The sequence below is a fragment of the Callorhinus ursinus genome, unplaced genomic scaffold (genome assembly GCF_003265705.2).
Source record: "Callorhinus ursinus isolate GAN/ISIS: 27379988/994484 unplaced genomic scaffold, GSC_fseal_2.0 scaffold11, whole genome shotgun sequence".
NCBI lineage: Eukaryota > Metazoa > Chordata > Mammalia > Carnivora > Otariidae > Callorhinus > Callorhinus ursinus.
In genome coordinates this window covers 6,695,947-6,714,359 of record NW_027397073.1, presented here as the reverse complement: position 1 = coordinate 6,714,359, position 18,413 = coordinate 6,695,947, and the positions used below count along the sequence as shown (strand labels likewise).

Here is an 18,413-nt window from a genome sequence, read left to right as displayed (position 1 = left end):
ACAATATACCACTGTTGACTGTTTCTTGGAAAATTATGTGAAAACATTTGAAATCTTTTAAGTGTCATGTGATTTTTTAAACTCTATTGATTCATTAATGGCTGAAAAATGTACTGATTTGAAGTTTCCTTTCTGTGCTCATTTTGAGAAGAGCTCCCCTCCAGTCAGAAATTGTTGTGTTATAACTCCAACTACCATTTATTAACTTTGTAAATCTGTTGATTATATCACTCAGTGCACATGAGTTTGATAGAGAAAAAAGAAAATGTAAAAATCATGTCAAAATAAAGCCTTTTCTAATTGTTTGGGCCAAGGGAGTGAGAAGAAAAGGGAACACACTTATTGGGAATTCTTAATTTAAAAATTCAATGATTTTTAAGGAGCATAAAGATGAACAGAGAGAGGGGAGATTATCTTAACTTTGTTACTGTTTTTACATTAAAATTTTAATAAATATTGTCTAAATTAAAACATATTTAAAACTTCAAAAGTATTTTAATTAAGAACAACTCTGATTAACAATCTTTAGATAGCTAGCAATTTTCAGATGTATGAATTGCAGAATAGATACAAGATTCCCTAGACATAAAATTTCCTATAGCATCTGCATTGCCCATTTTCATTGTTTTCCTAAAAAACTTGTCTGCAGTGATATAAAGATTCTGCTGTGCCCATAATTAACTCTATAGAACAATATCAGGTATTGCTTGTACCTTTTGACCCATTCATGGAAATAAAGAAAAGTATTGTCTTACTGGATTATTTAAACGAGCAACTTTTATAATAACAATTTTAAGAACTTAGTATTGCCTAATGGGCAATTTTTTTTCAATCAATTTTTTTCCTCCTTTACTTAAATGTTTAGTTGTAATGATATTTCTCATGGGCATATGACCCTACAATGGTATTTTGGTTGTTTAAAAATTCTAGAAAAACCCAATCCATAACCAAGAGAACTTTTTCCCCTTTCATTGTCAGCAGATGAATCCACTCTGGATGGAAAACATCCTGTAGTTAATTTGCTTTTACTGTGCTCTGGTGGACTCCCTCCCAGAAGTCTTTCAACCCCAACCTAGCCTTTGTTTTTATTCCAGAGATAGCATTTTTACTAATTCTGTTTGCACTTGTACATGATCTTCCAGTATCTAACAAAAGTCCCTTTTCAAAAACAATAATTGATATTTTGAGGGTAGAGATTCAATCCCAAAATATGTCCTCCAGTCTTAGCATATGAATAGATTAAAGCTAAAAGGAAATTTAAGTTGCTGAAATTATTCCATTAAAGGTTAAAATGCACAACCCCTTTTTCCTTCCTTTGGTACAGCATTGCTCTTCCTTATGGATCTCCAAATGAAACCATTGTAATGAAAAAAAAATATGGCAAAGCATGAGGCAAAAATATACATAAGTACTTTGCTGTGACCTTGGGGCTCTTGATAAAATGTGCTTGCACATCCTTAAATAATTTACAAAATGAGTTTTTTCATGGCTTTGATCACTTTCTGAGCTGGTCTCTCAATTTACCCAGGCAATGGCCTCATTTTCATGAGAGAATACCTCTTCAGGAAGCAACAAGATTGTGAAATCAAACTTTGATCTGCATCCTTTGATTATGGGACAAATATAAACGTAATTCACTTACTAGAAACCATGTAATTTTAGGAGTCTTCAGCTGGGAAGTAGAGCCAAGGCATGGACGGACTACAGAAGTTCATATTTATAGTTTGAGGTCTCACTCAAATACTGGCTGCTTATTTCCCCAGCAATGATGTTTGATGGTTGGTTTTGAATGCTTTAAAAAGCGATTTAGTTTCCTTTTTTTTTTCCTACTACTACTGAGGAAGCAGTTTTTCACTGTTTAGAATTTAAAGACAATTGGTGGAATCCAGAAATTCAGCAAATGCCAAATAGAAAGGGAAATCTGAACTTTAGTTTTTAGAACAATTTGGACCAGATCTTGATTTTTTTTCCTTTCTGCTTTTCTATACTGAAATTCCTGCACATTTACATTGTTTCTAGTCATTTATGGCTTTTCAAGCTGTCTACATTTGCTATGTGATAGGGAGATCAAATGTGAATTCTGCATTTAACTAATTAATATGAGTTAGTTCAAAGGCATGGAAGTGTTCATCTAAGTTCATTAAACATGTAACATTGATCAACTACTAAATTGCTAACCTTCATCATTAATTGATAGAATCTGGATTTTAACCTTGTTAACTGTTTTAGTTGAAAGGATTTCTCAATAGAACTAGGTGATAAGGCTGTAACAGGGTGGGAATATATTTCTATTGTTCTCAGAGGAAGTTAAAATGCAAGAGGTCTAAATGTACAAATAACTTAAAACTCTTAGTAAAACTCTGGGTAAAAGAAATAAATGTACTTATTTTTTTCAGTTTTCATTTCCATGTTAGTTTTAGGGTAAAAATTCAATTTTAATATCATCATGTTTGTTTCTATTCAGAACTTGTGGTAGAAATGAATATGCTTGGACCCTGAGGTTGAATATATATTAAGATAATCTGTTTGAGTTTTACTATGAATTTTTCAATTGCATTTCTCACCAACTGACAGCTTAGTAACTTTTATTTTTTATTTAAGTAGATTACAGGATAAAGTTCTGGAGCACATTTGCTAATAGCCTAGGTCTTTCATGATACTGAGTCAGATATATGCTTATAGCTCTCATTTTAGCAATTAATCATAGACTGCTTAACTGTTCACTGTAAAACTCTCTGGTTTCCACAAGCCTGGAAAATAAGGTTATAACATTGCCATAATATCCAGTGTCTGGGACTTGGTTACTTTCTTTAAAACTTGACTAAAATTAATAACAATTTTCATTAGTAGAAACATAGGCCAAAATTGTTCATGATAAATGTGATTAGAAAATCATCGAAGTCCTTCTTTTTTCTCTTGTCTTGAATCTTTAAAACTCATGAGTCTTTTAAAAACATTTATAATGTATATGTTTCTTAAATTCTTCATATCTTGCAAAGCAGACCATATAAATTTCTGATATAAATTTTAAAAGGAAAAACAAATGAAAATTGTCATTATTGGTGATTTTATTTGCGTATTCTTGACTCTAGAGAAATTTAGGTTATTGAGCATCAGAATCACAAAGAGGCCATTGAACCACTTTTATAGGGTGGAAGGAGGATGTGATACAGTAGAAAGAAATAACTTTTCTAAAGCTTTTGTTTCTGGTCTTGAGGGATGGTAAGTGAAAAAGAAGGAGAGAGTAAGACAACCAGTGTTTTTTTGTCTCTCTACCCCTTAGGTACCCCTCTTCCAGGAAGAGTTGATGCTTTAGAACAGCAGTGTTCAAATTGGTTAAGTATATGAAATGTTCAAATTGGTTAAGTATATGAAAGGCTAGAGGTTAAGTACATGAAAACTTTTCTAAAATATGCAAGCATAGTAGATTAAAGGAACCATTTCTTAGATCCTCAAATATCATCTGCTCTTAAAAAATGATGTGCCTGAGAACATACTTGTGGTGGAGATGTCATTCTGGTTAACTCCCCCTTCACAATTGACCTTCTTTGTTATTCCATTGCTATAAGATACCATACAGGCCACTCCCCACACCATCCTCACTCAAATCTTGACATCATTTTAGAGTTGGGGGAGGAAGATTTCCAACCCAGCATACTATACAAAGCCTAAGCATTAAGCAAATGTGAGGGTAGAATAAAAAAAGATTTTAAGACATGCAAACTAAAAAAAAAAAAAAAAAAAAAAAAAATCATACACCTTTTCTCAGAGAGTTACTGGAGCATGCGCTCCAGCAAAAAGAGGGAAGAGACCAAGAGACAGGTGATCCTCAACATAGGAGAAAAGAAAAGGCAATTCTGGGAAGGAAGTATACTAAAAGAATATTTCCAGTTCAATAGCTATAATAGATTGGACAGCAATCAATCCAAGTTCCAGCGAAAGGGAATAGGCCAAGGAGGAATGTTTTCAAGCAAGGAGAACAATTGATAGATTTCTTGCTGCGTTCAAATGTATTGAGAAATGATTTCCAATTCTGATGAAAACTTCCAAGATGATCAATATATAGAAAATTAAGTGACTGGAAGAAAGGTGACAAATAGTCATTGCAATTATGCAGGAAATAAATAATCATAGCATAACATGTTTTTAGTTATAAAAATATTTACTTTGCTTAGGGGCACCTGGGTGGCTCAGTTGTTTAAGTGTCTGCCTTCGGCTTAGGTCATGATCTTGGGGTCCTGGGATCAAGCCCCACATTGGGCTCCCTGCTCAGCAGGGAGTCTGCTTCTCCTCCCTCTGAATCTCCCCAGGCTTGTGTTCTCTCTCTCTCTCAAAAAAAAAAAAAAATCTTAAAAAAAATTTACTTATAATAATGTAAACAGGGGGATAATGATTTAACCAATAATTGTGGTAAAACTCTTTTTTTTGGGGGGGGGAATGAGGGAAGGAGAATATGTATGTGTGTGTGAATGTGTGGGCACATAAAAGAGTTAAATCCTTATATTAATGTTAAGGTTTAAATTAAAAAGGAAAATCCAGAAATCGTGCTGTATGCTGGTAATATAACAAAAAAAGACTTTGGAATTGGATGGGGAGTAGGGATTGTGGTAGGCAGAACCTCCCAAAGATGCTCCTGTCCTGATCCCCAGAAAACATGACTATGTTAAGTAGCATGGCAAAAGGGACTTTGCAGATGTGATTTAATTAAGGATTTTGAGATTGGAAGATTATCCTGGATTATTTAAGTGAATCCAATCACATGAACATTTGAGGGCAGAGAGGAGAGAGAGAGAGATGTGACCACAGGAGTGCTCATGACCCTAGGATCATGGGTGGGCTCTAAGAGTCAGGAACAACCCTCATCAAAGAAACAGAGACCTCAGTTCTACAAACTGAAGGACTAAATGTTGCCAACAACCTGAAAAACAAGGAAACAGATTCTCCCCTAGAGCCTCCAGAAAGGAAATGCCCTGTGGACATTAAGATGATAGCTTAGCAAGGCCTATGCCAGACTCTGACCTACAGAACTGTAATATAATAAATATCTGTTGTTTGAAGCCACTGAATTTGTGGTATGTGTTATAGAAGCCAATAGAAAACTAATACAGTGAGCAAGAGATTTTTTTTCAGCTTTGTAGAACATTTTACTTTTTAAGTGAATAAATCTGTTTTAAATATGTAACATTTTTAAAGCTTTAGTAAAATAAGAGTTGATATTTTCTTAATGTAATTAAAAACATATAGCTAAGCCACAGTCAGCCTCCTTCTGGCTCTGTTTCCATTAGGCATGTTATATATGAATTCTGGTGGCTTATGCAGTTCCTGAAATTGGAGAAGGGCCCCTGATTTTCAGTCCATTTTGGATGTTCCCAGTGGTCTAAGCCCATGTCTATGTAGTTGTGGTGGTTTCAAATAGTGGCTGTTAAGTTGTTGGCACTAGTCAGAGATGGGGGTATGTGCCCTTTGCTTTTATCTGGGCTGGCTTATGATGGTTTTTACCAGTCAATAGTAGAAGTGACATGAGGTGACATGTGGGCTTTGATTATAAAAGACCATGCTGCTTTTGTCTTATTCACTCCTGGAGTCCTGAACGATCAGGTACAATGTCTGGTTACACTGACATCACATGCTGGGAGGTCATGCGTGGTGCTGTACTTAATACACCTAGCTATACTGGTTCTTTAGCCATCCTTGTCCAGGCATGTGTGCATGAGTCTTCATGCACATGAAGCCATCCTGGGACCCTCCAGGCCAGCCCATCTGCCAACTGAATTCCAGAGTCATTTTTGTCAAACTCATATGGAACAGAAGAATCACCTAGCTGATCCCTACTCACATTCCAGATCCACAGAATTGTGCAATATAATAAAATGATTTTTGTCTTAAGTCAACAACAATTTAAAGTTTGGGGATAGTTTATTATGTAATAATAGATGACTGTAAAATATTTTATTAGAAGGCAACTTCTAATGGTAGCTTCCACACCCTCAACATTATATTTGGTCTTGCAGATCCTGGTGGAAACTCCAAAACCCATGGTGCTTGGTTCCTAACTGAGGGCCAAGGAGCCTGCCCACAACCAAGTCCTACAGAAGCCCCCAAGCCTTAATTTATAGAATCAAATAGTCTTTCCAAGAAGGGTCACCTTCTTCTATTACTCTCCAAGCAGAACTCATTTCCCTGAATGCATCTCACAAAACAAAGTTAGCCTTATTTCTAGTCAGGGAAACCCAGAACTCAAGGACTTTAAGACCAACTATCTTGCTTAAAAAAGAAACAGGGAAAATTTCTCATGTTTCCATGGCAAGAGAAACACCATCACCTATAATCAACCAGCTCTCCACCTTCATAAAATAAGATGTCTAGTGTTAGAATTAGGGTTAGGTGGTGGGGAGAGGATGTTTAAATTTTACCAATTAAAAAAAAAATTATTGGTTACTTATTGCACTGTAGCCAGAGAATGTTTTACATTGTGTAATTCTTAGAATCTATTGAGATGTACTTAATGTCTTAAGATATGACCAATTCTTTAACTCTTACAAATGTTTATATTCAATAAATATATATTGAATATATTTTTTAAAAATCTGTTAATTATATTATTTAATTCTTTCAATAATAATAAATAATTATATAGCATTTACTCAGGGTGAGGCATTGCCCTAGAAACTTTAGATAAATTAACTCTTCATCCATTTACTTTTTTTTTTAAGGTTTTTATTCATTTACTTGACAGAGAGAGAGAGCAAGAAGGGGGAGCTGCAGGCAGAGGGAGAGGGAGAAGCAGGCTCTCTGCACAGCAGGGAACCCTATGTGGGGCTTGATCCCAGGACTCTGGGACTATGACCTAAGCCAAAGGCAAAGCTTAACCAACTGAGCCACCCAGGCGCCCCCATCCATTTACTTTTAATCTGTATGTATCTTTATATTTATTTATTTATTTATTTATTTTTATTTATTTATTTGAGAGAGAATGAGAGATAGAGAGCACGAGAGGAAAGAGGGTCAGAGGGAGAAGCGGACTCCCTGCTGAGCAGGGAGTCCGATGTGGGACTCGATCCTGGGACTCCAGGATCATGACCTGAGCCGAAGGCAGTCGCCCAACCAACTGAGCCACCCAGGCGCCCCTGTATCTTTATATTTAAAGTGGGTTTCTTGTAGACAACATATAGTTAGGTCTTGTTTTTGATCTACTCTGATAATCTGTTTTTTATTTTTTTAAATATTTATTTATTTGTCACAGACACAGCGAGAGAGAAAGCACAAGCAGGGGGAGTGGGAGAGGGAGAAGCAGGCTTCCCGCCGAGCAGGGAGCCCGATGCGGGGCTCGATCCCAGGATCCCGGGATCATGACCTGAGCCAAAGTCAGACGCTTAACCGACTGAGCCACCCAGGCGCCCTGACAATCTTGTTTTTTAACTGGTGTGTTTAAACCATTGACATTCAAAGTGATTATTGATATAGTTGGATTAATATCTACCATATTATTGTTTTCTATTTGTTATCCCTTTTTTATACCTATTTTTGTCCTCCATTCTTTTTTTCTTTTTTTCCACTGAGGCATTTTATTTGCACGTATGTATTACATCCCCAGAAAAAGAATCCCAGGATTTTCCCTCCTGTGTGTTTTCGTCTTGCTTCTTCATGGTCCATGATGCCAGCTTAGATTGTCAGTGCAATGAAACCAAACTGATGGGATAGGAGCAGGTTATTCTGCTATTTTTCTAGATCTTTCAGTTGTACATCAAATCTGGGACTGATCATGCCACACTTGTTTAACCTGCCTGTGAGGTTCACAACAATTTTCCCTGCTCTGTGATCATCAATGATTTCAAATTCGCCAATGTAATCATGCTTCATCACAGTGAGAAACCAGACGATGACTTTGGAGCACGGCCTGATAAGAACCTGGTGTTTGCCTCTCTTTTCAGCATTGTTAATGCTCTTGAGAGCATCTGTCGGGACACTCATGCGCACCATTATGGCCGCACGGAAAGATGGTGGAAAGAGTATCTTCCATTCTTTTTTCTGTCTTCTGTGGTTTTGGTTGAGCATTTTCTGTAATTCCATTTTCTCTTCATTCATAACACATCAGTTGTGGTTTTACTTTTATTTTTATTGTTCTTACTTTTTTTTAGCGGTTGCCCTAGAGTTTGCCATGTACTCTTACAACCAACTCAAGTTCGCCTTTAAATAACCCGGAATTGCTTATTGCTTTCTGGGCAGTGTGAGTGCCTTATGCAACAAAATAATGCTAATCCTCCCTCCTAATCCTTGAACCATTGCTGTCGTTCATTTCAGTTATAGGTAAGCATATACAGGCATACGTATGTACGCAAGGTATTGACAAGAGCTCACAGAGTCGAACACATCGTTGCTGTGTTTTTGAGCAAACTTTTATCTGTTAGGTCAATTAGGGAAAATTTTTATTTTACCCTCACTTATTCCTCCTTTGATGCTCTTCCTTTCTTCAATAGATCTGAGTTTCTGACCTACATCATTTTTCTTCTTTCTAAAGAACTTCTTTTAACATTTCTTGCAAGGCTGATCTGCTGGCAACAAATGCCCTCAGTTTTTGTTTGTCTGAGAAAGTCTTTATTTGTTCTTTACTTTTGAAGGATAATTTCTCAAGGTACAGAATTCTAGTTTGGTGTTTTTTTTTCTTTCAGCACTTTAAATATTTCATTTCACTCTATTCTTGCTTGCATGATTTCTGAGGGCACGATGGATGTGATTTTTATCTTTGTTCCTCTATAGGTAATGTGTTTTTTTTCTCTAATTTCTTTCAGTCTTTTTTTTTTTTAATTTGTGATTTTCTGTCATCTGAAAACGATATATGAAACGTAGTTTTTTTGGCATTTATCCTGCTTGGTGTTCTCTCAGCTTCCCCACTTAAATGAAGTAAGAATGCTTTGAGGTTGGTGCCGTTATTGCTCCCATAGTAAATTTGATCAGCAAGGCCAAGACAATGAGAGGTTAAATCACAAAGCTAGCATGAGGCTGAGCAAGAGTTTGCACTCAAGCAGTATTATTTATATTCTAAAGACCCTATACTTTATGCAGACTATTTCAAGCCACCTCACATTATTTTGAAAAAGTCATAGCATGCCTTATTAGCAAATGAAAATAAAATGCTGACTTAGCCCCAGTTAACTCTTGAATAATAGATGTATTTCTAGAATATTTCTTCTCTCTCTGCTACTGCTAGTTACTCCATTTTTGCTTACTTTGTAGACACTATTTGGAAATCACTCTGACTTTTAATGTTCTCATATATTCTTTTATACTGGTGCCTTCTTTATATTTTTTCCTCAGGTCCTTTTTATTCTAAATGAGAGTAAAAAATCACTAGGGTACTTTAATTACAATGATTTGAATGAGCTGGTTTGATTTGCCTTTTTAATCCGTGTTCTCTCTGTATCCTGGCCCAGCTTCTGGAAGGTGCAAGGAACGGAGTGACTCACCACGGCATCTGCTGTGTCATCGGGAAAGAGGATGCCCGAGGGACAGAAGCTGGACTGAGATTTGAAGTTTCTGGATTCTGACCTCTGCCGGCTCACTGGCTATCTCTACATGGGGCTACATTTTGACTGTGGTTTATAGGTAATCACTTAATTTCATGTTGTTTGTAGCTTTTCCTTTCCAAAAACGGCAATAATTGTCCTTTATCCCTCCACCCCCCCACCAGGAAATGGCAAAACTTCATTATTATTAAAAACAAAATGAAATTGTCATTCTATCCAGAGGTGTTTGCCACATATATACAGAGAACAATTCTCATGATTTCCTTGGCCTTTCTGGCTGTGCCTGTAGGGTAAGTAAGCACTTTCTCAATGAAGGGGGCGTTTTGAAGTTCCTTCCAAAGAAGTCTGGCATTCATTCTAAATTGACCTGGAGGCTAAGGAGCCCTGGAGTTGTTCCAGCTGGTTCAAACTCTGCCAGGTAAATATTTCCATGAACTAACAAGCTGTGGTAGACTGGTTATTCATAGACTTGGCTGTTACTATTGCATTGTTCTTAAGTTACTTTTGTGTTATATTTTTAGAACCCCTATAATTTTATAGGTCCTGATGCTTAATCTGAGTCCATATGTGTTCTTTTAGATGTAGAATACTAGAGCAGAGTGGAACAATCTACCTTTTAAGAAAGGACTTGACTGTAAATTTAATAAGATGTTTAGAGGAAGGTGTTTTGAGAGTGGCTAGGGACAATATCATGTGGGTCCCATGCTCTTTCTTTCCTTCTGCTCCAACCTCTAGCATGTTTAGTTTTTATCCTTAGGTTTGATGCTTCCTGGTCACCAAAAGGTTGCCATACTGACAGCAAGTCTTCACAAGGCATTGTATGAGTGCAGAAGTAGAGGGTCTATCAAGATGGCAAGAGAAAGGTGTTCTCATTTACCTGTCTCTTTTTATGCAGGAAGAAAAATCTGTCCCAAGTCCCTCAATCTCACATCTATTTGGGCAGAAGAGGGTCTCATAGCCTCTCTGAGCAGCAAGGGTGGCTGGGAAAGGGTGTATTTTGCTTTTTCAATATCTACATTGGGAGGTGGGCAAGGAGAAGGGATGAAGAGTGACCAACCAAAGTATTTGTCACCACTAACAAGTTCTTTTTCTTTTTTCCCTTCTGTTCTGCTCATAGAAGTCATTGCCTGCCAACAGCCTACCAGTCTTGGGAATGAACTCTGACAAACTTACCATCATGACAGCTGATGTATCCCATCGAGGATGGAAGGATGGAGCTCCAAACTTTGTTACACTATTCTTGAAAGGTAATCAGCTTCTGTGCATGAGTGGATGGAATAGGTCTGTTTACGTTGCTTTGAAGTTTACCCAGTAAAGCACCATGACTTGTGCAAGCTGAGGAATCAAGGAGAAAGACTGCATGAGTGTTGGTCTGTTTCTTACAACTGCCTTGTGAAGGCAGCATGCAGTCATTAATACTGCTGATTTTATAAATACAGGATGAACAGTTAAAGGGGTAGCAGTTCTAATTCTAGGAGCTGGGTGTGAACAATTTTATTTCCAGGCTCTGAATGACCAAAGGTGCCTAGACTGTAAGTTTTCTGTTCACAACACAGTTGGCATACATCCATTGATAGTTGGAGTTTATCATCTGAAATAGATGGATCTCTCCTTTTAAATTATTTTTTTCATTTCCTAGAATTTATATTAAAATTTGTCTTTTTTTGGCTCTAAATAGTTGGAGAATGGCATGAGATGACTGTGTAGTAAGGCAGTGTGTAATACAGTCAACTCTATGTACTATTTCTAGAAGAGTTTCTCATTGGCAGGAATATAGAAAACATCTACTGGCATCATTTTCATGGACATGTCTCTTTGTTTTTATTGTATTCAATAAGATGTGCAATTCAGCAGTTTACCTTGGAAGAGAAGTGAGATAAAGTTTGACTGTCTTTACAGTCAAATTTATCACCAAGATGACAGGACCCCAAACCTTGAGTGTGGTCAGGTTGTTGTAAGGATGTGTGAAGGTGACCAGCACATTGTTCTGAGCATGATCTCCTTGATCTGAAAACACAGGGAACAACTTGATATAGATAAAGCCCAAAGAACTTTGGAAAACTTTGGTGTTTCTTGATTGATACTGTCTCCTTGGGATGGATTTAGCTGAGAAGCCCTGATACTGTTGAAAGAAATAAAGGGTTTACTTTTTCTAGCAAAGAGTTTGGGGGCCGTCCTTTTGGGGTACAGGGTGCTGCTCCAGGGTCAGGCTCATGTTGCCTTTCTGCTCTGCTGTCCTTCAAGCAGAACTGCCGAGCATCTAAGAATGAGGTCAGCATTCCAGGAACACAAAGAAAGACAAGGAAGGAGGGATAAATGACTATTATCAGGACTTGGGACATTCCCAGAAATCTCAGGAAATGTGCATCTTGTTGCCATGAACTGTGTCCCACAGCCACTGTTAGCTGCAAGGGAGTCTGGTGACTAGAGTTTCTTAGCCAAACACACTGATATTGCTGGAAAAGTGGACATTCTCTTAAGGAGGATGAAATAAGGAAGTGATATTATCTAAGCAACTAGCAACCTATGCCACACCCGTCATCATTGGCAAACGATGGAGTCTGTGATTCTACCTGTTAGACATTGCTTTCAATGTCTGTTGCCATCGTAAGTGCAGGTGAATGTGATCAGATATCAAAAAAGAATTCACCATTTTCCTTTCTTTTGCAAGTAAGCGATAGTAGTCTTCTCATTTGTGTTTGCTCTGTTTTCTAACTTATGTACACAATTTTACATATATTTGTTTCTTGATGAGGAAATGAAGGTTCATTGGGATGATGAAGTGAGTTCTGCAAAGGCCAAATTCATTCGATTGTTAGAGGGGTCTAGGACTCATTTCAGGACTGCTGTGCTCCCTGCACGGTCCCAGCATCCTAGCTTCCCCTTTGGAACCAGCCCCTCAATGCTGAGTAGACCTGGAGGTGTTTTGAGCCTCAGGCTGAGGAGTAGCTTCTGAGTCAACAGTGGCGCATTTTCTGCTGTGCCCAACCCAACCATCTATCTGGGTCTGTAGGAACACTCTTTTTTTTTTTTAAGATTTTATTTATTTATTTGACAGAGAGAGACACAGTGAAAGAGGGAACACAAGCGGGGGGGGGGGGGGGGAGAGGGAGAAGCAGGCTTCCTGCAGAGCAAGGAGCCCAGCCCAATGTAGGACTCGATCCCAGGACCCTGGGACCATGACCCAAGCCGAAGGCAAACGCTTAACAACTGAGCCACCCAGGCGCCCCTGTAGGAACACTCTGAATGGTGTCAGAGACAGCAGCTCAGCAATGTACTTAACAGAGCCAGAGAAATGCTGTGGCCCAGGCTGACCGCATCACAAATCCCAGGCGCCCAAAGTGTAACATGCATTCCATGCCAACGGACCCAGTACGGATTCAGACTTTTCCAGCCATAATACAAATTGGAACATTCTTTTCCTCCTTTTTCCCTCCTTATTCTTTCCTTCCACCCTCTCCCGACCCTATTTAAGTTTTGTCTTAGAAATCTTATTTGAATTTTCAAGTTAACAAGACTTAAAGGAGTCACCTTTCCTAACTTCCCATCTGGAGGATCCCTAGATGACCTTATCTGGGTTCTGCATGTAGACATCCAGAGATGAGGCACTCACGATCTCACACATCAGCCAGTTCTGAATAACGTGTCAGAAAGCTGTTGGCTTGTATTAGGCTGACCTCTCCTATTAGATTTTAAAATCTCATACCAGTAGTGAAACTCCAACGTCCCCTTTGACAAATGACAGAAAGGGCTATTGCATTACATTGCTAGGGCTTCCCTTTTGTAGAAGCTTTGTTGATTCAGAATTGACTGATAGTTCATGAGTCTCTTTGAGGAAATTGTAGGGAAAGTATATATGAAAAGCAGCAACAGTTCTGGGTAATAGCTGAGAAATGTGATGGCTATGAAGGAGAAAGAAACAGAACAGTGTTATTTGTCATTCTAACTGTCACCTTTGCAAGTAAAATGTTGAGGGGTGCCTGGATGGCTCAGTCAGTTAAGTGTCCGGCTCTTGGTTTTGGCTCAGGTCATGATCTTGGGGTCCTGAGATCGAGCCATGCATCAGCTTCAGTGTGGAGTCTGCTTGTCCCTCTCCCTCTGTTCCTCTCTCTCTCTCTCTCTAATAAATAAAATCTTTTATTTTTATTTATTTTTTATTTATTTTTTTAAAGATTTTATTTATTTATTTGACAGAGAGAGACACAGCAAGAGAGGGAACACAAGCAGGGGGAGTGGGAGAGGGAGAAGCAGGCTTCCCGCTGAGCAGGGAGCCCGATGCAGGGCTCGATCCCAGGACCCTGGGATCATGACCTGAGCCGAAGGCAGACGCCTAACGACTGAACCACCCAGGCGCCCCTAAATAAAATCTTTTAAAAAAGTGCAAAATGTTAAGGTTATGTCCTTGCAAGAATCCTGGATCTTCTCCATTTTCCACAAGACTATAAAACAGGTTTATCTTCTTCCTCCCTTTGTCCCTCCCTCCATGTCTCTCTTTCTCTCTCTTTCCCTCTTCTCCCTTTCTTTCCTTCTTTCTAAGGCTTATAACTATGAGTGTTTTATGGTGAGGTTAATCCATCTGATTTGGCATGACGAGAGAAGGCATCATGTATGAGGTGAGGCTTGAATTACTCTTGCAGGATGAATATTTCAGTGTTTGGTCAGATGGGAGGGGAAAGATTGAATAAAAACATATGGACCATTGCAATAATTTTTATTGAGTCTGCTGGAGTGACTCAGTCGTGATTATTCAGGCTACTATTTCATAAATATGCAGCCCACAGACAACCATTACTGTTCACACTTCCTTGTCCTTTACTATGGGGAGGGCAAAGCATTTACTAACACACTGATGCAGAGTTAAAGTTGAATTCTCAGTGATTCTCAGCATTTTCCCCCAGAGACAGACATTACAGATGACCTTCCCAAGCAAGATGCTCTGAAGGAGGTACCCTGCCCATTCTGGTCAAGCTGCTGGTAACTTTATCCTCTTCTCTCTTAAAAACCATACAAAGAAGAGGGGAATTATGAGAGAAAACAAATATAGGTATGATATTTGTTATTTAAGAATTGTCACAACTGATTTTAACTAACCATGTAGATGATGGTAGTTGAGGATTATCGGAGGGTTGAAGGTCACGATAGAGTTCATCCAAGTCTGTTTATCCAGAGTTGACTACAGTAAGGGAGTTAGCTACTCTTGCATTCCTTCCGCTAGAGACTCACAAGGATTTGAAAGGACAATGGGTTTTACAAAGAGAAAGGAGGAAGTCTCAAGACAGTCTTTGATTGGTCAATGTCCTATTTGGGAGGGACTTTCACTCAGGGTGGGGTTTTTGGAAGTGATATGGAGGTGCGGGGAATGGGCAGTGGGCAGGGTGCTTCCTGATTGGCTTTCAGATTCATTTGGCTGTCTTTGATTGGTTTAATCCCCAGGCATATAACTGGGTCCTTTCCAGGCTAGGTAGGCTCATGGGGGTTTTCCTGTTTCGACTGAAAGAGTATCTGGTTCTCTACTTTGGGTTCCGAGTCTAGTAGAAGCCAGTTCTGCAGAATTGTTGCATTAAACTGGAAAGTCCTTTTTCACCATATACCAGTGCCTGGTATATAGTAAGGAGTCAGTAATATTTGTAGAATGCATAACAAATATTTTTAAAACTTTCAAATATAAAAAAAGGATTGTACAGTGAACATCCATATTCACGGCCTTGGTTCTATCATTAAAATATTACTATATTTGCTTTATCAAATATCTATCCATGTCTTCACTTGACAAGAGGAATTTTCATATGACACATTTAATTAAGCTAATAAGAAAACAGTTTGTAGTCTTACTGATTTCATGAGGAGAGATATAGTCCAAGAGAATAATGAGTGATGGTTGCAGAAATGTCTTAACTGCCCTTATATACCACTATTGTTTGCCAAATATGGGTGGGGCTCAGGTCCCACATGGGGCTGTTAATGTTCAAGGACTTTAGTCAGTTAAGGTGTGGATAGGCTAAAGGTTCATTCGTGGATAGTGTTATTGAGCCAGGATTTGCCTTTACCTTTAAAAAAATATATTAAACTGGTAGGGAGAAATGCCGGTTTAAAAAAAAAAAAAAAACTATATTAGGGACTTTAAGCTTAATGGAGCTACTACAATCAGTATTTGTCATACAATTTTTTTTAAAGATTCACAGAAGTCAGCTTAATTCATAAATAAAAGTTAATTCTGTAGGTTAAATGAGACAGGTAAAAGTTGAGTATGTCTGCTACATCAAAGTCTATTAGGAGTCTAGTCATCAGAGTATATTTGTTTTTTCTCTGTTCTACTTTTTTTTTCCCCCTTGAGAGTTAATCTACTTATGCATTATGCCTCTCGAGTGCTAGATATTTTTGTACTATGGGAAGTGCAGTATCTGGCCTCTGACCACGGGGTCAGTGGGTATGAGTTTTGGACAACACTGGGGACCAGTGCATGGCCTTTCAGTAGAGAGGCAGATGTCTTGAGTTTGGGTCTGGTCCCTGTCCTTCAGAGTTGGGGCTTTGGTTTCAGAATCATAGAAGGAATTTACTCCATATTGGTATTTACTTTATAAGGTTGTGATAAAGACTGAATGAGATACTGCATGTAAAATGCCTGACTCATAGTGACAATCAGTAAATCAGTAAATACTAGTTGTCATCTGTTAAAATGTGGCAGAAGTAATGTACTTAGGGGGAAAGTTATGCATGTGGGGGTATCATAGAATCCTTGTTTGGAGCCGGAAGTGACCTCAAAAATCCTCTACCCCAACTCCTCATTTTACAAATAAGAGACCTGAAATCCAGGGACATTAAATAATTTCCCCCAAATAATAGTTGAAGTTATCCTGGAATAGGATGAAGACCAGGTTCTTAAATTTCCTTAGGAGGGCTCTTCCCACCATCCCGGGCGATCCCGGTTTGAGGATACTGCAGGGGGCCCACCGCAGTGACAAAGCAGTGTCCTTGGAGACACTCAGACTTGAATCCACCTCTTACTATGTGGCCTGGGTGAATTAGACCTTGGTTTTTCTCTCTGTAAGTGGCTTTTGTCAGATGGGGCTGCTCTGAGGTTAAATGAGGTGATAGGAATGAAACACATCGCAGGATGCTTTGACATATAAAAAAAAATTCCCCATGATGGTAGCTGGAGGACCGGGAAAAGGCGGTGGGGGAAGAAAAGGAGGAGGGTTTGTGAAGGAAGACACACAGTCCCTGATTCTCATAATAGATCATGAAGAACTTGCATCCTGCAAAGTCTGTGGCACCACTTTCAGATGGAGGTGGAGGAAAGGAAGGAGCAGAGTAGAACGGAAGGTCAAAAGAAGAGCAGAGGGAATAGATGCCGACAGGAAACACATGGCCAGCCTGCAGCACCCGGGGGTTTGACTTTGCTTAAGGATTGAAGATCCCAGACAGGACGCAGCTCGATTCCTCTATGGGATCTGCACAAGCGACCCTCCACTTCGTCCCTATGCCTGTCGTGTTCTCAGCATTCCTGCCTGAGTTCAGTTTTGGGGTTACTTAGATGCAACATCCTGGTCTCAGAAGGACCACTATTACAAAGGATTTTTGAGCCACAACGTATCCATGTTCTCATTGTACAGCTGATGAAAGGCCCTGTAAGAACAAATGATACCATGCTTCAGGGGAATCCCAGGGTAAACTGGCTCAGGCAAGATGAGGACCCGGCCACCACGTGTGTCAATGATTCCGTGGGAGAATGCATTTACGGTTCTAGGCAACAAGAGTGCAAGAAAGCATCTGGCAAATAATTTTGCATTATGAGTTGGATTTGCTTATTTAATGTGCTGCCTTTCTACTATACTTTACGTTTTTTTTCCACCAGAAGACAACATTGCCCAATTGTGATAGGCCTCAGAGAACTCGTTAGTCAAGTAGATTCTAAGTTTTTTGGGGCAGGGAATATGTTTTCTAATTGCTTTGCAACCTTTGCTATGTTACCTGTGTAAACTGTAGGCCCTGAATAAGCTGCCTGTTCAAAGAGAATGAAATAACCTAATTTTTTTTTAATTCAAGTGGAACTATGATAATAGACAGGCAAAGCAGACAGACCCCTAGAGTCCCTGGGACAGTGACGTGTGAGGGTCCAGAGCATAGGGCAGCAGGAAGGGTGTCTGTGATGATGGAAAGGTTCTGTCTGCAGTGCCCAGTGGAAGTCCTGAGCCACGTGTGGCTATTGATAGCACTTAAATTGTGGCTAGGACAATTGAAGAACTGAATTTGTAATTTTATTTGGTTTTAAGTGAGTTCGTTTAAATTTTAAATATGGCTACCGGCGATTGGTGGCTACCCTCATGGGCCGTGAAGAACATGGAAGGTAAGAGGGTAATGGTGCACACTGAGGCACACGGCCAGGGTTTGCATCCCAAACTTGCCTTTTGCAATCTCCCGACTGCTCAGTTCCATGGGGTCCGCATCTGGAAGGGCTGTTGTAAAGACCATGAGTCAATATACAGGGTCAATATGTGGGAAGTCTACTGAGTCAATATATGGAATGCATCGAGACATAGTAATGAATCACTCCAGTGGCTGGAAAAAAAACCTGTGTGTGGGCTCTTATCATTATTACTTTTATAAGGAGGCTGTGAGATCTGTCTTAACTGACTAGATCATTAAATAATTGCTTGGCCTGATTTTTGCCCTCTTTGGACTTCCCAGGCCTCTATCATTCTACTAGTTAGTGAGTACAATCTGTGGCTCAAGAATTGACGTTCCTGCGAGCTGACAGCGTTAGCCTCTATAAACAACTGGTAGGTCTTTGGTCTAGCTGTGCATTTATCTTTGTGGGATCTGTGGCCCTTCTAGCCTTAGTTTCTGCATCTGATCGATGAGGAAAGTTCTGCCTCATTTCTCAGATGT

At 39.1% G+C, this 18,413-nt stretch overlaps 1 pseudogene; it reads right to left on the bottom strand.

The window, feature by feature from the left end:
- Positions 1-7,508: 7,508 nt before the first annotated feature.
- Positions 7,509-8,004, bottom strand: LOC112835352 (small ribosomal subunit protein uS8-like; annotated as a pseudogene).
- Between the last annotated feature and the right edge of the window lie 10,409 nt (positions 8,005-18,413).